At 32.8% G+C, this 24,253-nt stretch overlaps 1 long non-coding RNA gene across 1 annotated transcript; it reads left to right on the top strand.

Moving 5' to 3' along the window:
• Nucleotides 1-532: 532 nt before the first annotated feature.
• On the top strand, nt 533-23,953 carry LOC143249381 (uncharacterized). Its single transcript, XR_013027749.1, has 2 exons — nt 533-664; nt 16,596-23,953. It is a non-coding gene; the product is annotated as an uncharacterized LOC143249381 (long non-coding RNA).
• Nucleotides 23,954-24,253: the final 300 nt, after the last annotated feature.

Here is a 24,253-nt window from a genome sequence, read left to right as displayed (position 1 = left end):
ACACGTGTTCAATTAGACCAGCTTTATTAATTTATTTATTTATCTTTATTGGAATAATAATTTATCCTGTTATTTGACATTATTTTCTTTGTGTAAAGTTACGAAAGGGTTTATCTGCGCTTTGTCTAACACGAAAAATCGAACCTTGGATTTTTATGTTTTCACAGTTTAAAATATCTGTTTATGATTTCACGTATATAATGTGAAGGATGCCTCTTAAATTGTCGATAAGATCTGTTACGTATTATAATTTCAACTAACCGGAAATTTGAATTTAGAAGTTAATTGAATGTCGACATGTATGAAACTTATGGTATTTGCCAACAAGATTGATGAAAGCAATTTTCGTTTTTAATATACACAAAATTACAATTTATAATAACAGTTATTATAAATAATTATTTATATACAAAAAATTTACAATCTCACAAGCAATGTTCAGTCTTCTATCTGGTTTTGAACTTAATATTTTATCGACGGTCCAGGCGGCGTAAATTACTTTTATCTTGATAAACAGATATACTTCCATATACGGGAATGCTAGCTAGCTCTATTCATGTTTGGCCTAACGCCTTTTGCAAGCTTACTTTTCATAGAGGAAGATAGATATCTAATGTTCTCATAGAAATACTAATGTCCGAAGTTAATTCTCTGAAGTTGAAAGGTTTGTAATGTTTGAAATTTATAAACGTTCCTGGTCAAATTCTGTAGTTTTCCGATTAATAAACGTGAATCATAATTATAGCTTCCTAGGCTTAGAGTATACTGCTGTAGCTGACCAATAATATTATTTATTGTCTCTTGGCGCGTCGATTTATAAGCCTTTAGGCAAGGTTCTAGAAAGTTCAATTGGCAACAATACTGGCAATCACGTTGATTTTTACGCTAGAGAATCTTCTAAAAATTTAGTGAACAGGTGGGATTTGTGCAATACATCTTTAATAGTATACGTTACGTGAATCAAACTGAAAGAAACATAGATATTAAAATAAATGTATAACAATAAATCCATTGCAAGTCCAAAAATACAACTGATTGGTAAGAACTGGTAAAAATTTACACACTTTGGAACAACACTTTTGTATCTCTAATGAAGATGATAATGAGCAAAATTGGCTTTGTTTTTTTTATTAATTGCAGCATTAACGAACTTACAATAATTATTTAAATAAAAGGTCAATGACGCGATGCGTTTTTAATTTTGTAAATGAAAAAAATTGTTTTACTCAGCATTTTCAGGTCGGGATCCTTAAAATGTTCAGCTAAATACATCCCGTTATATTTACGTTATATTTTGTAGAAAAGAAAAAAGTAAATAAATAAATTAAAAATATATACCTGAAAAAGTAAAAGTGCAGTTACAAAACATATATCGGGGCACAAATTAAAGAGTGGGCCATTATTAATATGCCCTGGTTTTTATAGGTATAGGCAGAAGTAAGACTCAAATTGCATTGGGGTACACCATCTATCTGGCTTAACCTAATTTTGCCGGCTTCACATGGTTAAGAAAAAAACAAAAAAAACAAAAATCAAAGGAGCAGATATAGGTACTAAAACCCACAACGCTCACAGCTTTACCACCTTTCGCTATCTGTAGCTAGAAGTGAGAAGGCGTTTGCGCACAAAAATAGATAAAAATGTGGTAAGAAAGATAATTATAACAATTAGAAAACTATACATCAGTGAGGGAGAATGTGTTCGAATACGACATACCAATCCAGGATATAGTGTTTACGTGTGGCGTGCGTGGCATTCACCAAGTATCCCTGCTACAGGACTGACTGTTAGTTGTATACTGTTATTGTACCCACAACTTAAAGTTCAGAGTTTGTTTTGTGGTATTGCACAAATTGGAACCTCGTAATTTATGACTTAAGCTTTCAACTAGCAAGAGGTAACAATAATATTCAGTAAATAAGGATTTAAGTCGCTTACTGTACTCTCTAAACCTAATAAGGCTTACGTGATGTGTTATGTTACGTATTATAATTTATCCTAGACGAGTCTTCAATTTATTATGCTACGTACGTCTTATAAAGCTGACTGCTTACCGACAAAGTCTTTATTGTAGGGTCATGTGGAACAGGGATCGATCTAGAATCGATCTGAGGCGAGTGTGGCGTGTCGGCCATTTAACAACTATCCCTGCTACGGGACTGACTGTATAGGGTAATTGCACCCATAGGTTAAAGTACGAAGATTAGAAATGCTAGTGTTCGAATTTAATTTACTGAAGTTGAATGGTTTGTAACGTTCGAAAGCAGTAAACGTTCATGGTCAAATTCTGTTGCTTTCCGATTAATAAGCGTTAATCACAATTATAGCTTTCAAGACTTATAGTATATCGACTGCAGCTGACCAATAATATGAAATTTGACTCTTGGCGCGACGGTTTATATAGTTTAAGGCGAGATTCTCGAATGTTCAGCAGTGTCCGAAGACACTTGTTGATTCTTACTCTCGAGAATCCTCTACAAATTTAGAGAACGGGCGGGAATTGCGCAATACACATGCAATAATATATATCACATGCATAAAACTGAAACAAACGTAGGTATTAAAACAGACGTATCACGGTAAATCCTTTTCACTTATCATAGAAGAAAATTTCTGTAGCTTTCATAAATCTACAAAACAACATAGAAACAAATTCTGAAGCGATAAAAATGTCTTAGGAAACTGTAGTTTGTTCTTGAGCTTTCCAAATTTCCCATCTCATTCAGTGTTCTTTTCTGTACAAGCCAGGTTTTGACACTTTCCAACGAAACTATAACTTACTTCTTATAGCACTTTATTCATTCTACGTTGATGTGAGTTGGTTTAATCTTTTCTATCCAGTGGTAGTTAAATTTTCCTATAGCTGTGTTGAAAGCTGAATTTTATTAGTGGTTGTTCAATCATTTGATGGAAGGTCATAAAAGGGTGGGAACCGAGAGGTTATACTAATAATGTTCAAAGTAAGACGAAAAGAAATTGCTTAAGTTTGTGACCTAATACAAAACTCAGTTTTGTACTTTGTGTAATAATGTGCTGTACTAATAATTTTACCATTTGTTTGAAATCATTCATTTTTATTGATTCCTGACTCAACATCATCTGTACATTTCATATATATATTTATATATCCAGTACTTTATATATATAATGAAATGCTGTTGTTCACTTATAAAGACCAAAAGTAATAATTATAAAGTAACTGTGTAACTCAGACACTGTATTTTGTTTCTTTTTTTGGTGGCGCTAGTTTTGGATTTTACAATTTTCATTCTTCAATACAAAGAGAAAATATGCATAATATTAAAATTCCAATCATTTAAATCTTTTAAATTAAGACAAAAACGTTTGTCTTCGTGTATAAAAAATAAACAATTTTACAGTGCAACGTTTAAAACTGAAAACTAGCTTGTGAATCATTGAATCACGTAGGAAGTATAAACGATTTCTGTACCTAACCATGCATATTTAATGAAATCAAATACTTTGTATACGATAAAAGAAACATGAATGTTTTCGATAACAACATTAGCATTATTATTATTAATATTCTATATGAGTTTGTGGACTTAGAGTTTGAAATCCAGTTTTTTGATACTCATGATGGACACAGCATATAAAACCCATGGTGTAGCTTTGCGCTTAGCTACAAACAAAAATTATTAATATAAGCTGATCTGACTTCTTTAGTGTGGTGTTCTAAGTGGCAGTAGATGAAGCAGAGAAATAGCTATATTTATAATTAGTGTTATATTCCATATTTTCTTTAACCCTTCATTTATGTTTTTTTGCAAATCTGCCTATCACCCCATTTGCAAAAATTCGCGAATTTTTGTGGCGAGATATTCACAATGTTGCGCGTAAAATATTTGCATCATACGATGCCAACCGTACTCACCTATACTGCCATCATATGATGTCAACCGCAGTAGCAGGGTTAATTAAATTAGGCCTCATTAACATTGTTGGCTATATAATATGTGACAAATGTATATTATTTTCTACTGTCTCGTTATGTAAGATATTTGTGTGTTTTACTCTTGCATTTATGCTTATTACTTTGCATTTTTAGCTTAGTATATGAATTTAGAGCTAACATACGCTTCCTACGTTGGTTGAAGTATCGATAATAGCAGGGGTACCTAACATAATGTAATTCTAATTATTATAAATATTTTATTGGATGCTATATTCCTAGCTGGACAGGTGTGTCAGATTAGCTATATTATTTATAGAATTAATTTTAAGTTTTGATCTAAGTAGTTAGCTTACTTATAGTAATTAACACTACATTTCGACTGTTAACATTTCATTCAGTATTTAAATTAAATGCAAGTCATGAAATTGATGGTCCTGAGAATAAACAACATTCATTAGGACCCCCTACATGCTTTCTTCCGATAAACATCCGGGCTACTCCATATTCAAAAAAGACTGATTATGTGCTAAGCACCTGTCAGTAGGGTATTTTAAGGAGCACCGATTTATCTTTCAGGTAAGAAAAGTAACTGTAAGTAATAAGACAGGCAGCAAATGTATCATGGACTAAAGTGGGTTTAAAAAAAAGATCGAACACAACGTAAAAATAAAGAGTGACGTAATTTGTAGTTATTCAAACACGGACAGTAAGATGCGCGTTCGGATTCACAATACAGCAATACTCAGGTATCTCGAGAGATGTGTTGATCAGATGAGAATCTGTTTTAAGACTGAGCAAGTGTAATTATTGTGTACAGTGTAACAGCTTATCTCTCTCACAGAAGTCCACGTCACTAAGAGTTAACCCTGCTATCGAGATTATGCATGATTATGTAGTGTACTGAGCACCCCAGTGATTCGCAGCAAGTATGAAATCTTACAAAACTAGATCCTGTATTTCTATACTCATAGTAAGCACAGTACAGATAACCCATTGTGTAATTTTGCACTTAACAAGAAACAAATTAATTATGTTTTTCAACAGGAAGTTCGGAAAGTCACTGTGTAGTTTTGTAATCATATTTTATTCAGTCTATTTCAAGCCAGCAACTGATAGCGGTGTTTAGAAACAAAATAAGAAGGATCCAGGCCTGTATTGATGCTAACGGGGGTCACTTTCAACATTGTTTATAATTGTCATTCATATTTACCTCTTGTATTCTATATTGAAGCATGCCTGTTCATAAATATATAGGTGCACAGTGACTTTCCGAACACCCTGTACAACGATATATTCTGAACACTGCATTTTATAATCAATTTAATGTAAGCTCTGTAAGCACTCTTGAACGCATGTACTTATGAAAAATGTTTGAAAAGTGTAATATTTACCTGTATAAAGTAATAGGGAAAGAAATACTGGTATATTTCTAACACTAAAACAGATTGAATTTTACGAGTACAGAAATATAGCCATATTACATTTAGTTTGCATAACAACTAAAAACAGCAAGGACGTGTAAGACTTAAGCAGGAGCATGCTAGTAGATGCTCGTTTAGTAAGAGTGTAACTGTTAAATATAATTCCTGTGACAGACTCATTAAATCTGTTTGTTATCAAAGTCTATAAAGAGTGTCAAGAAACTCGGATAATGTTTTGTATTAGGAAAACTGTGAATTAAAACTTATAGCAACTGATTAAAACAAAAGATGGCTGGAAAACGTATGGAACGTAACGGATAATAAGTTGCGACCCATTTTACTGATTCAGTCAAAAGTCGGACATTTAACTGTCTTAAGCTGTACCAAGTGAAGGACACGTCTTAAGTCAGTAAAAATACAGCTCATACATTTCTTTTATCAAATGTCCTTCTAATGATGCTTAGAGCATAAACTGATGAAACGAATGTATTTAAATATATAAACTAATCTGTGGAATCGTTTTTACTTCTTTCCTTTTCTTATAAGGGGATAAAATATGTAAAAACTTTCATAAACAATTGCTCCTACTTATATTTTTTCAACAGTGTAAGCGCTGGAGGTGCTTTATTATTATGGTGAATATTCTTGGATCAAAGGGAAGCCTCTGCAATTCTTTTAGAAAGGTTAAATAGCTTTTTTTTAGGAATCTAACCTTTTTCTGATCAAGCTTGTTCTATAAACCTCAATTTAAGGCCCGGCATGGCTAGGTGGGTTAAGGCGTTCGACTCGTAATCTTAGGGTCGCGGGTTTGATTCCTCGTAACACCAAACATGCTCACCCTTTCAGCCGTGGGGGCGTTATAATTGTACGGTCTATTTCACTATTCGTTGGTAAAAGAGTAGCCCAAGAGTTGGCGGTGGATGGTGATGACTAGTCTTACACTGCTAACTTAGGAACGACTAGCACAGATAGACCTTGTGTAGCTCTGCGCGAAATTCAAAAACAAACAAACAAACCTCGATTTGAACATTGATAAACAAAGGTTCTTCCAAATGTGAAAGTGACATTGAAAAATCCTACTCCGTTTTCTTTATCCATCATTGTTTAGAAGAGCACTACAATAATTTCATTAACTTTCCGTAAAATGAACTGGTATATTCAATCCAGATGAGCAGTTTTTAAATAAATTCTAATGTCACAACTGTCACCACTTTCTTCTTCTATCAGCTGTTAAACCAAATGTTCGTTCTTCCAATGACACAAATTGGTTGTAGTCAAACAAGACAATTCAAACACATTTTAAAGTCTTTTCACGCTGAATCCAATCTATTGTTTGCGACGAAAGGTTGTTTAAGTGGATAACAAATTACGATTAAAACAAAAATATTCAACAAATGTATGATTTAACCATGAAATAGTTGGATATCACATTAATTTATACTCAAATGTGACACAGTTTGAAGTTCTAATGTTTTTTCTTCCCAGTACAAACGTATTTGTGAATGAAGTTTGATAATACAGTATTTCTTATTTCCTTCTTTTATTTTCTTATAGCGTTCTATCCAACTAGTTGTATGAAGGTAACATAATGTCAGTAATTGTTTCGTTGCTTAGACTAAATTTATTGATCACAGATGGGACTGCGGTTAAGTTTACAGATTTACAACACTAAAATACGGGGCTCGATTCCCCGCGGTGGACACAACAGATAGCCCACTGAAGCTTTGATCAAGAACAAAAGTGTATGTATGTTGATATACACGTTCATTTATAAAAGCCATATGTAAAAAATAACAGTTGAAGCAAACTGTATTTGAAGTAAGACATACGTAGTAATGGTCATAGTGGTAGGTTGATTTTATAGTAAACAACAAAGAAATTCGCAAAGCTCATTTACTAAATTAATTGATATATATGCTAAACATGATTAATGCAAAACTAAGACAGTCTCCAATAATTCAGCCCGCTATTATTATTCTGCACACGTAATTTACATTTAGTTATGTGTCATTCCACTGACTGTCATAACTTATAAGTTTTACTGGATGCAAGCACATCCTATGAAAGATAATCCTCTTAGCGTTTAACTGTATACATAATTCTAAAAGGAAGGCGTGAAAGTTGGTAGGATTTTACAAACTAAAATAACAATGTATAAAATTATATCAAAACATTAAATCGTATATATTAGATCCCCCTACAATTTAAATTATATGATATAAATCGTCACTGCTTGAATAACATTATGTAAAAAAACCTGCAATGCTAGTCGCGAGTTAGTTTAGTTACTTTTTACTGATTGCTGAAATAGGAAATGTTCGTCGTGTATAGAATTAACTAATTTAGGACCTTATTCATATGTCATTTTAGAGAAAATATTGCCATATATAAGTATTGCCATCGGTAGAAATAACCATTTTCCTATCATCCAAATTACACATTGATTTTACAGTTTTCATTTCTTTAAATAAACTTTTATTGAAAAGCGTACTTACATAAAACAAAGTTTCGTGTAGTTTTAACACCCATTTCAACTACAATTACTGTGTTGTCAGCTTAAATTAAGATGAATAATTTTATTATTACAATAAGATAATCTTTTCTAAATGTGCATCATTAACGATATCAAACACTAAACCCTTCTGACTTTTGCAGAGCAGTTTATGAATATTGCATATAGGCTTAGCCGAATAAGTAAGAGATATATGTTCATAACAGGAATGCAGAATATTAAATAGTAAATGCCTTGCTTAGTTTACAATTTGTGTAGATATTTTGAGTCATTGTAATAACCATCCTGAGAACTGAAATTTATTTCCTCGACATTTTTAGCTGTTGACTGAAAGATAGCAAAAATAATTTCAGTTCTAACAAACTAAGTATGCGATGAGTTTATCACAGCAAAAAAACAGAACTAAATACTATGTTGAAATACATCGAATAATTCAGTGTTATAGGTATAAATTATTTTATAAAATCGGTTAATCAAAACGTTTTCTCACTAAAATACTGTGAAACGTGTAATACTGAACATGATTTAATCTCTGAAGATGTTTACTAGGAAAATTAGCATGAAGTATAAACAAATAGTAATTTTTTACTGAGCTTTACCATTTAATTATTTTTGTCTCCGGAGTAATTATTTATGATAACCAGTTTATGATCCCATTATTAAAGCGAAATCTTCGGTAGAAAAAAAATAAATGAATTTTTTCTTATTCATAATATTATGACAAACTTTAATTATCTGAAATGTTTTTGTAAATTTATTCTAAAAAGAAATATCCAAAATGTATGTCGAAAGCCATCTTTGTAAAGCTGAAAGTAATACACGATTATCAAATGCAATTACAACAAATAAGTCATCCAAAAACATTTCAACGATAAAAAAAAAAACACCTCAAAATTCTGCTTTAGCTCAGGCTGTAGATGATATCTCATGAACATAGAAAAATAAAGCAACTTGAAGCTATCCGCATTGCATCATTTCTTGTATGATGTAAGGCTGAATTTTCATTCATTGTGGTTCTTAATTCACCTAAGGAACATTATTGAGTTACATTGAGATGTGTTTTGGTGAATTGAGAACTAAGCTGAAGCTAATTAACTTCATGGATAAAAGTATTCTATGTGTGTAAATACCAAGTTCGTTAAGTGTTGTGTGATATATCACCTTCTCTTTTAGGTAAAAGAAAATGTTGGTCTTTTTTCTTCGCTCAAGCATTTTTTGATGGATTTCATCTATTTTTTGTGTCACGTCAATCTATTATACATTGTAATAATTACTATTCAACAATATCTTTAAATGGTATAAACTCAAACAGGAAGCTAATGTGGAAATCAGTATATCACTAATATTATATTATAAATTAAATTACAAGGGATTGAAAAATATATTCTTGAGACGGCTGGTATGGGTATTAGCACTTTAATTAAAATAAAGTAAAGAACAAAGTTTCGACCTACGTAGGTCATCTTAGAAGGTAAAAACGTTCTGTTTGTTTGTTTTTGAATTTCGCGCAAAGCTACTCGAGGGCTATCTGCGCTAGCCGTCCCTAATTTAGCAGTGTAAGACTAGAGGGAAGGCAGCTAGTCACCACCACCCCCCGCCAAATCTTGGGCTACTCTTTTATCAACGAATAGTGGGATTTACCGTCACAAGTATAACGCCCCACGGCTGAAAGGGCGAACATGTTTGGTGTGACGAGTATTCAAACCCGCGACCCTCAGATTACGAGTCGAACGCCTTAACCCACCTGGCCATGCCAGGCCACACGTTGTTTTGTACTTTAATTAAAGTGCTTATATCCATACCAGCTTTCTCAAGAATATATTTTTATTTCAAGTGGGTTTCTCATCATTACGAAGGGATTGGAAAGTTTGTTGCCTTTAAGAATGACAACTAGTGAGAAAGAAGTGGAAGTAACAGTGACACAACAGAAGTCACTCTTGTTTTAGGTTAAGTTATTAGAAATGAATTGGATGAAAGGGGAGGAGGTATTATTTTTTTAAGTTTTATTAATCATTGTTTTATTCATTCACTATTGATGTAGCACGTTTTAAAGTATGATTATTTGTTTACGACTGTAAAGAAGTAGGTAACTGCTTTTTTAGCAGGTTGCATTTATTACGTAATGCTGCTAATGCTTAGATTAATATGTACTGTGAAAGGTGTGAAACGCAAAATACGAATGGCTTGTGGTCTCTAAATATTCATTTGTAAGTACACAGTTCAACGTTCGCCACTGTATTTGGCGGCTTTACGATTTTTAGCTTTTTCCCTTTATGCAGAGATGCCAACTATTTCAAATGACTGAGCGTAATGATCGTAGACAGAGCCATTTATCATTTTCGGCTACTAGGCCTGACCAATGTCTCTAAGCTGTTTATTATTATATTATTATTATAACTATTATTATTTATTATTGCTATAGAATGCTCATTTATGACTTGTTTTGTTTGTTTAATAAATAAATTTTAAAAAAATTCTTTTGAAATTCTTTTTCATATTCTGAATTCTTACTCATAAATGTCGTTATCTGCATCGTTTTTGTCTTCGCCTCAGCCTTTTGTTGGTGAGATGCCGATTTTGTATGTCTGGAACAATCGTTTATCCCGTCATGTGCCACAGAAAAATCGATGTGACAAACTGTACAAAACATATGACTGTCACTGACTTTTGATGCAATGACCGGATATTTTGCACTATACTCTTTCCTAAATTTTTGATTCACAGTTTTAGTCCTTTTAGATTTGCCAGAAGCAAGACAATCTGGTGAACGAGGCCTCCTTTTTTCTATCTTGTGAACAATCGCATTGGTGTTTCTATTCCGCTTTAAAAACAAGAAATACCCATCTACGCGAGCGCTGATTGACTGACAAGCTTTGATGACGTAACTATGGATTCCCCCACGTACCCGGTATGGAGAAGCACCGCACTCAAACTATTGGTAGACGTCGGAGATACAAATATTTTTTTATTATTTCAAGCACAAACATGATTATCTCAAGTAGCCATTTGTACTATGCCTTTTATTTATTATCAAAATTTATTTGTGTCTCACTAGAAATTTTCTTTTCACCCCTTTCAAGCCCCGGGGGAACAATTTATAATTTTATTATATATGCCTATATAATATATAATAATTTAGGAGTTGCAACAAGTCGTAATATTTGCTGTATGAGCGTATAGTCGTAATGTATACACCAAAATCGTAATGATTACGCTCAAATCGTAATGGTTGGCATCTCTGTTAATGGCGAATAATGAGAAAATGCAGGTTGTTTTGAAGCCATTTTAAAGCAGTTTTATATTTTTCACAATGAAACTTTGCAAAGCGTACACATTCAATCGTTCTTTTCATATTCATACTGATGAAAGCAAGTAACTCGAAAAAAGTTTCTCTTATTGCGGACAAAGATTGGAAGTTTTCAAAAATGTAAACATTTTCTGAAAAAGTTTATTTGGCTGTATAACCAAATGTAGAGAAATCATCTGAATGAAGTTTTGCAGACCTGTTATTGAGGTGAATTATGTTAAGAATGCAGTAAAGTATTTTTAATTATGAACAAGAGTGATAAGTATGTACATTTTATGTAAACATAAAACACAACAGTAGTTTTGTTGTTCTCCTCTTAAATATCCCTCGCTAGTACAATGGTAAGTCTACGGATTTACAACGCTAAAATCGGGGGTTTGATTCCTCTCGGTGAACTCAGCAGACAGCCTAGTGTGGCTTTGCTATAACAAAACACATACACATTTTTTTTATATAGGTTAAAAAGCACAGATTTATTTAATTCATTCTGAAAATATTTAATAACATTATTATAATTTGAGTATAGAGGCTGATGCGTGTAGTGTTAATTCTGCTCTATTTTCCCACATGTATTCTGTATAATAAATTGTGTCGTTTTGATATTTTGATTTCTAGGCAAATTAACATTTTTAGTTTTTACTTGTTTAGTTTCTATGTTTCTTATTTTCTTTATGTTTCGATATATATGCATATATATATTTCTAAGCAACACTTTTTTAGTCTATGTAATAGTCGGAAATTATTTGATAACTTTCAGAAACGTATTTTAAATGTGTGATACTAAAATTATTTCCAATTTGTATTTACTTTTTGTAATTAAGCACAAAGTCACACAATGGGCTATCTGTGTTCTGCACACCACGGGTATCGAAACCCGGATTATAGCGTTGTAAGTCCGCAGAGCTAATTTATAGTGTTAGAAACATCATTAATAGTCTCCAGGTTTAGTGTCGTTACCTAAATGTTTTATAAAATATTGTAATTTTTTTCAAAATGTCTGTTTGTTTTTCTTAAGACTATTCCATCTATTTGTAAAACATAACAATGATTCAAAAATTATTGGCAAATATGAGTTATAAGTATTTCATATGTTGAATTGAAGTAATAATCTGATTCTCTTAAGAATTTTGTTTATAATGTTTTTGGTCATTAGCTCAAAATTATAAACGATGAAAGCTGAACATTAAGGCTCTCTGACGTAGCAGTTTATGCCCTATGCGAATAAGGTGTTGTTATGGTTGAAATAATACATTCTGGGCATTTCCACTATTTTTAAACTTTTCAAATAGAAATTTTGTTTTTATCCTGCGAGAGTTAGCACTTCATATGAAATGAAATATTATATTTTCTAAAATGGTTCTTTATGAAAATTGGTAATGAAGGAACATTGCCGCAAAAGTCGGCAGAGATATGTGACGAGGAATGGAATATTAGTCATCCCTAACATGCTCAGTATGACTGAGATTCACTGAATGGGGTGGTCAAGGAAGATAACTGAAACTTTTGTCATACTATTTGAAACAAACATAGTGAGTGAAGTGTTGAATTAACATCTTAAAAGAACATTTACCAACCATAAGATCCAACCATTCTTCTCACTATTATCACCTTTAGCAGCACGCTCTGTGGTATAATACACGAGCAGGGTCACGTGATTCTCAACGTACTCTTATAAAAGAAAGGTGATGTGCAAATATTAAGGTCAAATCCACGCTTCTTCTCATCACTGTCTACATTTGTACTCTAAACACAAACAAAATCTAGTTTTCTTAGATAAGTGGGTCAGTGTGTTTAAAACTGATTGTTAGCTGTCACATAACAGTTCTTCTGGTGTTTTAGAGCTTACATTCTAAGTACCAATAAACTTGGCTTTTCTTATGTAGGTGGGTGGGTTTAGAACTGATTGTTAGCTGTGAGATAACAGTTCGTACGATGTTTTAGAGCTTACACTCTAAGCACTAATAGGCTGGGTTTTCCTTGTATAGGTGGGTACTTTTGGGACTGATTGCTAGCTGTCATTTGACAGTTTTTCTATGTTTCAATGATCACAGTTTAAGCACTTTTAAGCTTGGCTTTCCTGAAATAAGTTGGTTTAGGACTGGCTGTTTGCTGTTACAAGACGTTTTAGAGTTTGTACTCTAAGCACCAATCATGTTCAGTTCCTTAGATTAGCGTGTTTGGGACTTGTTGTTAGCTGTCACAACACAGTTTCTTTCGCTGTTTCACATAGTAGGAATCCTATCCATCATTTGAAAGAATCGCTGTGTTGGGACATGCTTTGATGTCTGTTGCACTTCACAAGACTGTGCAATCACCTTTTGCCTCATCAATCACTGCTGGTTAGTAGTAAGAGATTTTTGCAGGCTCTCAAAACAACAACCATCCAAAGAACTGGTCTTTGAAAAGAGGCTTTTGATAGACAATTACTTATGTTACAAAACAACAACTATTCAAAGAATTGGTCTTTGAAAAGAGGCTTGTGCTAGACAATTACTTATGTTACAAAACAACAACCATGCAAAGAATTGGTCTTTGAAGAGAGGCTTTTGATAGACATTTACTTATGTTACAAAACAACAACTATCCAAAGAATTGGTCTTTGAAAAGAGGCTTGTGCTAGACAATTACTTATGTTACAAAACAACAACTATCCAAAGAATTGGTCTTTGAAGAGAGGCTTGTGCTAGACAATTACTTATGTTACACCTTTTTTTTGTTGCAGACTGAACATAACATGACATCATTATGTGTATAAGAAACTCAAACAATCAGTTGGCACATCATAACAATCTATTTGGCACATGCAAATAACTGAGTTATTCTAAAATGTGTTTGTTTGTGTTTATGGTTTTAATAGAGTTACTGGTTAATGAATATGAGTTTCGGTCAGCAAATATAGATACAGAATTACCTTTAAATGTATGGACTTATGAATGCTAATGTCGATTAATACGCTTAATGCGTGATATTTTCTCTTGATGATCCACGTTAAATCGATAATAGCTAACAGTTTGGGGTATTTTAGGAATTCGAGATTTATTTCAACTATGGTTTTTATAAACTAATTTAGGTTTTATTTTCTACATATGAAGTATCTAGAAAACAAATGGACAAACGTTTTATTTAGGCATTTTCTATCATATTAATTATGAGTTATGTAACCAATTATATTGGAACCTTAGTAGTTTACATAAAATATTCAGCAGCTACAAACATAATATGAGCCCCCACCCAGTGGCACAGCGGAATGTCTGCAAACTTACAACGCTACTAATCGGGTTTCGATTCCCGTGGTGGGCAGAGCACAGTTAGTCTTTTGTGTATCTTTATGCTTAATTACAAACAGTCAGTAAATCAGTCATAGTTTGGAATCGAAATATTTTACTAAGAGCACGATGTGACATACAGAATAAGAGCGGAGAATCGAACAGCAATAAAAAGAATTTAAAAATTCTCAACTTGTTTAAATTAAAAGAACAAAATGAGTTAATTATCAATTTGCCGTTTGGTAATTTTAATCTGAAAGCATCTTATGCGATGCACGACTTTAACGGCCGAGTCAGAAACCCAAAGTTTCAGGCATAGTTAACACTAACTTAATAAGCTGATCAAGAAAAGGTAATCAGTCAGCATCGCTCGCCGTTAACAGAATTACTTTTTAGCTGATTTGACTCTGAAACTTATAATTTCTTCACAATCGAAAGTGTGAAGGGTATTCAACGTCTTATCATATATCGAATCTATTTGTCAAAATATATAGAATAAATTTCCGATCTGGAGCGGACAGGAAGCAAATAATTCACAGGAGGAAACGTCATTTAATAAGAGATACTTTGTTACTTCGGTAATAGTATCACTGGTTGTTTTAACATATTTTGTTACGTATTTGGCTCGTGTTTTATGTTTGTTCTTCTTACCAATAAACGCATTTTGCTGATTATAGTAAAGTTCCGAAATAAATTTCGCCACCACTGTGAATCTATGATTGGCTTCATGAGTGCAATACTGTACGATTGATTTTGTAAGACTGATTAACGTAAAACGTTTGTATTCTTTCATTTGTCATAAGTATCTTAACATTCTATTTGAACAAAGTTATTTTACACTCTTTTCATGGTTATTTTGTTATGAAATGAAACAACATTTTTAAGATTTTGAATATATATATATATATATCGATTGCTTATGATTCTTATATGTTGCTCCGTCATGGCCAGGTGGGTTAAAGCGTTCGATTCGTAATCTGAAGGTCGCGGGTTCGAATCCCCGTCGCACCAAACATGCTCGCCCTTTTAGTCAGGGATGTGTCATAATGTGATGGTCAATCCCACTATTTATTGGTAAAATAGTAGTCCAAGAGTTGGTTTCCCTCTAGTCTTACACTGCTAAATTAGGGACGGCTAGCGCTGATAGCCCTCGTGTAACTTTGCGCGAAATTAGAAAAAAACAAACATATATATTACCGAAGGTTTCAAAAAAGTAAATTTTACAAACATATACAGTTTATTTTTTATTATGCAGCTCACAGTGTAGATAGTATTTTCTTGTTTTCTCTTTTAACTATGGAAAAGAAATATTTTCACGTTGATGATGTTCAGTGGCAGAAACAATGCAGACAACGACCCTAGAGTATTATTAATCACACAGAAGGTTAGAAAAATGGCAAAACAACAAGATGAAACAAACGTACGCTTCAAAGTAATTTCCTTTTGCACGTTGGAAGGCTAACACCTGACAGTCAAATAATGAAAGAAAGATTTCATCTTTGGTTGAAGGTTGATAAATCTTTTCGTTGGCACCCATATTAAAGCAGAATGGGACTACTGACAATGGAAAAACCTAAGACAAATCTAGATGCTATATTTGATTCTATTATATTTTTTCTTCAGTCGACAATCTTTATCAAAACTTAATATGCTCTTCTTTACGCACTTTCAACATATAGTTTTGTTCTTCGCTTTCTAGAATTTTCTATTTTTTTTTCTTACATTAATTAATTTCTTATCTTTTTTGGCACAAATGAATAAGGAGAACAATATTTCTATCTTTCAACTTTTTAAAAGTTTTTATTAAGCATTGCAGAAGAGAACTGTTTAAATTATTGGTTTTTTGAAGTAAACTGTAATATTTTAGAAAATGTTAATCTTGAAATTAAGCTTAAAAACAAGTAAAATTTACCGATTTATAAACAGTACAATTTACTGTAAGCCTTTTGATGCAAAATAAACAACATTGTTGCTGTAATTTTGTTAATAAAATATTAACTCACATTGTTATACGTTTATCTGGTGATCATGCAAATTATGTCTGCTACATATATAGTAGATATGGAATGTTGCCATGCTTAGAACCTGTATGATCACAAAAGTCTAATTATTACTTTGTTGTTGTGTTTCCAACTATATACTATTTACTGAATAGTTTCATATTACTGTTCAGCTGCAAGTCCAGTGAATAACACATTAGACTTTCGTGAAGGAGACCCAGCATTGAACCTTGGTCACCATCAACGTAAAAGTCGTTTTTCTCAGAATTTCTCTGAAGACTTCAGCAAGTTATCAGCCGAAACAAAGGATAAAAGTAACCAGTATCTTGTTATACAAAAGAATGGAACTACAATTAAGCTTGGGTATCGTTTTTGCTGCTAACCATAACAAAGATTATGGTATTTGAAAACGTTTTCATTTTGTTTTTTGTTTTTATATTGTTGAATAAAAACATGTTTTTCTTAATATTTGGCAATAACCAAAGTATAATAAAGAAGAGGGCCAGTTGGTTAGGGTGATTGACTTTCAACTGTGGGGACGTTATAAAGGGATGGTTAGTAAAAAGTAGCCCAAGAGTCGGCGGTGGGTGGTGATGTACTTTGCATTTCACTGCTAAATTAGGGACGGCTAGTGCAGATAGCCCTCGTGTTGTCTTGCGCGAAATTCAAAACCACAAACAAGACAACTAAAATACTGTATCTTCAAAGAAGTTTTCTCTGACCGTCTTCTCATGACCTATGATTGACAAAAAAAAAAAACATACTTAAACTTGGCAATCATGTCAAAGTAAAGATTTTTTTTAATGATTCTTTTGGTTAACAAGAAATTTGAAACACGGATTTATTTTACCAACTACAATACAACACATGGCCATTCCTGTAGTGAGAACTGTCAAAACTCAAATTTGTTGTTTAGCGACATTTAAAGCTCCACGACACATACAAGTCGTTAAAGAATTCACTAAGACATATCATCTGGTTTTGAAATCATGTAAAATAGTGGTTTTAGGTTGGTATATAGAAACTCTTTATATACATTTAAACATATGTAAATTTTATTCTGTTCTGAAAGTAATCTCGTTTCAGGAACAACCTGAACGGGACGAATCCGAAAATTAAGCTTATTGAAGCATTACAGAATACGACATTTAAAGTGTGAAGCTGTTGACTTGTTTATTGAAGCATTACAGAATATAACACTTAAAGTGCGATGCTGTTGGCTTATTTATTGATTCATTACACAATATGACACTTAATTTGTGAAGCTGTTGACTTATTTAATGAAACATTACAGAATACGACAATTAAAGTGTGAAGCTGTTGATTTGTTTATTGAAGCATTACAGAATACGACATGTTGTATTCCATTGAAATACATTATATCACTTGTATAAACCAAATAGTTTATTATACAAAGAAAAAGTTCGTATAAATAGTTGCCCTTCGTGTATAATATTATATTTTTTATTTCAATGTATAACATTTCAGTTTAAAAAGTCCCTAATACTAACGCTGAAAATAACAGTGTGTAGGTGGCATTTACGTCTTTGGTTTTATTGTAAAGGGCTGCCGCGCCCTTTATATAATCTTACTGTCTGGTCGATAAGGCATCACCTACTGGATTTTTTTCCTCCATATTTTTCTAACGCATTCGACGCCGAAAAATTTTCATGTTACAGTAAATTAATCTAAAAGTCTATGCTGGTGACTGGCATTTCATTGTTAGAAATACTGCACCCGGGGCATCTCTCTGGAGGAACCGCGACGTTCTTCATTACCTTAAGCTAAAAGATAAACGTGCATAGACCATATTTATTGCCTGCCAAGTCGCCCCTCACCATTCAAGAAAATGAGAAAATATTTCGCGATCGAAACACAGGAAACCTGGGAGGAAGTGCTCAGAAACTTGCATGATTGGTAGGAAAGGGCAGGATAATATAGGTGAATAACACGTTTACACTTAATAACTCCTGTCAGTCGAAATGCCGTTTTAGTTTTTGCTTAAAGCTTAGATATTATTACTGTGTTTTTATATATATATATACACACACATTTAAAAATTAATGCCATCTTATGTTTAAGCTGTTACCATCCAGACACCTGCGATAATTATTCTCGGATTTAATATTTTCCTCGTTCTAGAAGATATCAACTATTAATGTGTATCTGCATGAACTTCTCTTATATAAAAGGAAAACAATATGGGCATGGAGATAAATGAAATGAGACAAAGGTACAGAAATGACAACTACTACTAAACCTCTCGCCAGAGGTATAAATAATAGTTTACTTTTCTGTATGATACGTCAGTAGAAAATTGCATAAGTAGAAGGGTGATAGTTAATTTTGCGGTTTGATGAAGAAAAAAGAAAGACTTAGTGGTTAAGGCGTTTGATTAGCTACTTACAGATCGCGGGAGCGAAACCCGTCGCTGAAGATGCTCGTTATTTTATTAGTAAAAGCGTTATAATATGACAGTAAGTTCTACTATATTTTGGTAAAGAGTAGTCCAAAAGTTGTCGCTGGGTGGTGTTTACTAACTTATTACTTCTAGTCTATCACTTCTAAACTAAGGACAGATACCGCAGATAGCCCTTGTGTAGTTTTGCGCGAATTTCAATAAACTATTTTCAAGAATTTTTCCTTTTTTAATTTTTGTATCTTACAAAAGAAGTATTAAGACGGAAAAATATTTTAACTTAAAGACTAAGGACAAAAGTTAACTATATCGTATGTTTATAAAAAAAAAGATCTGACATGACAGAAACTAACAAGTGTAATATATATATAAAGAGTGTCCTGTCCCAAATATCATTTCCCTAATTAAATATATTCCAATAAAAACCAAAGATTCAAATATGTAATACGGTTTGGAATAAATGAACTTGAATTCGTCTGAAAACGATCGATATAACATTAGTTTTAAATATATGTTTTAAGAATTTATGACTGTTTTAGTGACATGGGAAGATTGTACCTCTGTTTCATCATCAGAATGATCATTTGTCGATTTTTCATTTTGATGATTGTTTCAAGTTTAGTTATTGTTTTCCCTTGTAATTGTGTGGCTGGCTGAGACGTTTGGTAGAAGGACCAACTGTTTGTGTTGTACGTTGGAACCTGGAGAAAACACACGAAAAAGACAAAAAGACCAAACAACAATTTGTTCTGAAGAAGAAGACTGGCAGTCAACAATTCTGTATATTAGAGAGCTTGGATAAATAAGAAAAAGATAAGTCATATAGTAAAAGTTACTCCCTTTTCCTTGGATTCAACATGAAATTTAAAAGAGCAACTGGAAAGAATAGTAATCAAAAATATGGAATAGGCTTAATAAGTCCAGCTTAAAGTAGAAAAAACATGCATAAGCCACTTCATTTATCGCATAACTGGACTCTTGTCGAGTTCATCAGAACTGGCAATAACATTGAGCGAATGTACTCAAAGGTCAGACAACTTTACATGTCTGTATAATGAGTGAGTTTGGATATATTCAATGAAACAAGATTGAATATGACGAATGGTGGTGGGCGAGAGGAGGCATTATTATGGGTGAAAGTGAGCGTTTATTATACAATGTATATAGAAGTGTTATTACATTGCTGACTCAATTTCACTGCAGTTTGTCCTGGAACCCTGTGTCATAGTTTAGGCCCTGTGATGGATTATCCTGTGAAAAAATAATGTTTGGCCAACAAAAATTCTTGATCTAAATCCCATCGAGCACCTTTTGGACTTTTGTGACTGTATATGCCAATGACTAAATCTACCATGCCACATGAAAGTGCATGGATTACAGTGGTTGAAAAATATGGAATGCAGCTCAGAACGTTGCATTTAATGAATAAATGACACTTTTAAAGTATATCTAATTTTAGCTTTGATCAAGAACAAATCATTTATAAACTTTTGTCCCATTAATGGTAATTTATATAACTAGTTGACAGAAGGAAGCTATAGATTCTGTTACTAGGAATCGTTAGTTTAGAATATATAATTTCTTTAAATCTCTAGCGGTAATTCACAGCTTTATTTTTTGTTTTTTAACTTTCTGTGAAGTTAATTTTTGTCTTCTAACTTTTTGTGCAATCAATTTTTTGTCTTCTAACTTTCTGTGAAGTCAATGTTTTGTCTTCGTAAGATATTATATATTCTGTTTTATATTGTTTTAGGTATTGATTGAAAGTCCGATATTTCGCATCTTAATTATTATAGTCCTACATGTGTTACGCGGGTTCGAATTCCTGTCACACCAAACATGCTCACCCTTTCAACAGTGAGAGCGTTATAAAGTAACAGTCAATTCCACTATTCTTTGATAAAAGAGTAGCCCAAGAATTGGCGGTAGGTGATGATGACTAACTGCCTTCCCTCTCTCTTACACTGCTAAATTAGGGGACGGCTAGCGCATGTCGCCCTCGAGTAGCTTTGCGCGAAATTCAAAATCAAACCCACATGTGTTTAAAAACAATTTTAGTGCTAAATTCACGCTTAACAAATGTTTTACTGATCAAGGTTATTTGTTTAGTTTCTCTCTATATGTATTCATATTAAACTGCAATAGTTACATACGATTCTACTCTGATTAACTTGTACTTTATAACTTAATACCAGTTTGAATTACTAGTAATTAGTGTAACGCTTTGCTTACATTAGAGTAATTAAGTTACTTGATCCACTTATACATCTGTTCAGGAACGTTTTGTCAATGATTATTTCGGCGTTTATGCTCGTTATTGGATTTCTTTTAAGAATGTCCTTATGGTTGATGGAAATGTACGAGATCGTTTAAAAGCGAGATGGCGTAATTCTTTCTAAGTAAAGTACAACGTTTAATGTCAGATGTGATCTGGTTAAATTAAGTGTTTGTACTTTTAGTGCTTAACTACCTATTTTACGATATTAGACGTAAGAAGATAAAATTCTTCGTCCCAAAACAACGAAAAATAAACAGAAACTCACAGCAACATCATATATTGGTGTTTCTCAACGTACAGAAAATTATATGAAACAATTTCTAATTCCTGTTGTTAGTTTGTTATTTTTATAACATTTTCCTCTCTTTTTTTTTTTGCAAGTGGTAAACTGTATTGAGCAGTATACTTGTTTGGATTAATAACGTTCTCAGACCTTACACAAGTTTAAGTTTAAACAGTGTTAGTAATTAATTATCGGTTCGGTATGACCAAGTGGTTAAGGCACTGGACTTGTAATCCGAGGGTCGCAAGTTCGAGTCCCCCTCACACCAAACATGCTCGTCCTTTCAGCTGTGGGGGCATTGTAATATGACGGTCAATCTCACTATTCGTTGGTAAAAGAGTAGCCCAAGAGTTGGCGGTGGGTGGTGATGATAAGCTGCTTTCCCGCTAGTCTTACACTGCTAAATTAGGGAGGGCTAGCGCAGATACCCCTCGTATAACTTTGCGCGAAATTCAAAACAAGCGAAACAAACAATGAATTACCATTGGTCTTTGCACACGTATCTGTCAGTATGTTTGCATATCATATATGAGCTTATGTTATTATTAACTTAAAAGGAAGTATGACATCTCAGTTTAGCCATCAGTTCCTTTGGTATGTTTTTGAGCTTCTAATTAAATTCAGTTTAGGTATAAAGCAGTTACTAGTTGATGTTCTCCTAATATTTAACATCTGGTTATTACTAAATTTTGATGTTAGGTTTTATGTAGCTTTTAATTTCATAGCGCTGCTTTAATTTAGACAATTTTTATAACACACTGAATACATCCTCGTTCTCCGACTGCTGGAGTTTGTAATATAGTTTCATCTTTGTTCTCCGACTGCTGGAGTTCGTAATATAGTTATAGCGTTCATGATTTTTAGTGTGAATATTTGTTGTTTGTTTTTAAATTTTCGCTGTAATGAATTCCAATTCTATAGTGTATTAAACAACATAGCGCGGGTTGACCTTGTGGTAGAACTCTGAATGTCAGAATTCGCAAGGCAGCCTCGAATTCTTATAGTAAAGTGATATTTTCATTAAAGACTGATTTCACTCAGAGTAACAAGGCAGTTCCACTAATAACGGGAAGTTCGACAGGATATTTACTACAAAATAATTCTATGTTAACTGATTAGTGAAATCGTGATTGAGACTAAACAGAAGTGTACAGCTCAAGTGAACAATCTTTCAGACAAACAGAGTGAAAACGGAGGGTTAGTACTATCTTGGTGACGTCAAATTACAAACTATTTTTCTTAAGATCGGATTCCAGACTGTTCTCTCGAAGCCTCATTCGAGACTGACAAACTTAAATCATGTTTTGGACAAATTTATTTTAAAGTTAATTATTTTAGTAGTTAACATTAGACTTTTTCACAACAAGTAGTTCTACGCACGTGACTGATCATTCACTAAAGAAATACAAAAGAAGTTGTTACTTGAAGAAGTCGCCTTATCGCTATTGGAAAAGGCCACTAGTCTAAATTAATATAACATAGGTGAACTTACAACTGTTTTTTTCCCACGGGAAGGTAAAAGGTGATATTCTAAGTGATTACAATCATACAATGGAGAACTAAAGGAAAAGGAATTTAACGATATTCTTGAATAAAGTGATGTGAGAACAGCACCAAATAACAAAATTTGAAAATTCCTGTTTTAGAAGAGGAAGGTAGAAAATACATAGTATGCTTCTATTTAACAAGACCACATTCCCAGCACTTTCAGCTGTGGGTGCATTATAAGAGTGGCAGTTAATTAGCGTGGATAGCAGGAGGTAGGATATTGTTGCTTGGCTGCCTTCTTTTACTTCAGTAGCTCAAAATATTTTGACGGGAAAAAGATAGTCTTAGTAGCTTTGACGTAAGTATAAAGACAAGAAAAATTATGATTTTTCCTTTACCAAGTTATGTAACAGGCATATTTTGCCCATACAGTTTGTGTGTTCTCATTGCTTGTTTTAGTAATATATATTTATAAAGTGTACAGAAACATTAATATGTAATTACTTGTTATAAGATGCTGGACCGACATCTACCCATATTAATAACATCAGACCAAGATCAAAACTAGAAGAACATAATTTACCAATATTAGTGATCAAAGGATAAATATATTTGAAATGTGAATGTCAAATTGATATTTTAGAAACAAACGTACCCATTTCCAGTGACGGGAAAGGTTTACGTTAATCTATGAATTTAAATTATTTCACGGACATTAAAATGGTTAATTATGTTTTACTGTTGGTTTCACTCAGAGTCTGAGCTCTGAGCTACTTATACTGTCCACCACAAAAAGTAATTGTTGAACATTTCAGTGATGCTAGGAGCCGCTCAAAAATAACATACGTAAATCTATATTTTTAATTATATAAGTTACGTCACATTTTGAAATGTGAATGATAGCATGATTAGTTCCTAACAATTTAGTGTAGAATATCCTGGTTGTGAAATAAAATGTGTGATCAACATTATCCATGCTTGTCATTTCATAAGTGAATGTTGAGCTCTGTCTGCGTGCACAGCTTTTTAAACTGGAGACAGACGTTCACTCGGTTAGCAATATACACATGTAAAATGCTATTGGCTACACCTAATTACATGGATATGTATTAAATAGTGATGTGAGGTGAACGAAAGAATGGAAGTTTTATTAATCAGTATAAATATCTATCTGATTGTAACCGAGTGTTTGAAAATAAACAGGAACATAAGTACAATTTACGACCCAATATTTTTCAACTTTTCTCAAGTTAATCACTCTTATCAATACATTAAATTTCGATAATCTAGTATGAATATTTGAATTTTTAAAACGGTATTGTTAGATCTTTGTAATTGTACAATATCCTTTATCATGTAAATC

This window comes from Tachypleus tridentatus, chromosome 4 (genome assembly GCF_004210375.1).
Source record: "Tachypleus tridentatus isolate NWPU-2018 chromosome 4, ASM421037v1, whole genome shotgun sequence".
Lineage (NCBI taxonomy): Eukaryota > Metazoa > Arthropoda > Merostomata > Xiphosura > Limulidae > Tachypleus > Tachypleus tridentatus.
This window is presented reverse-complemented; position numbering and strand designations above follow the sequence as displayed.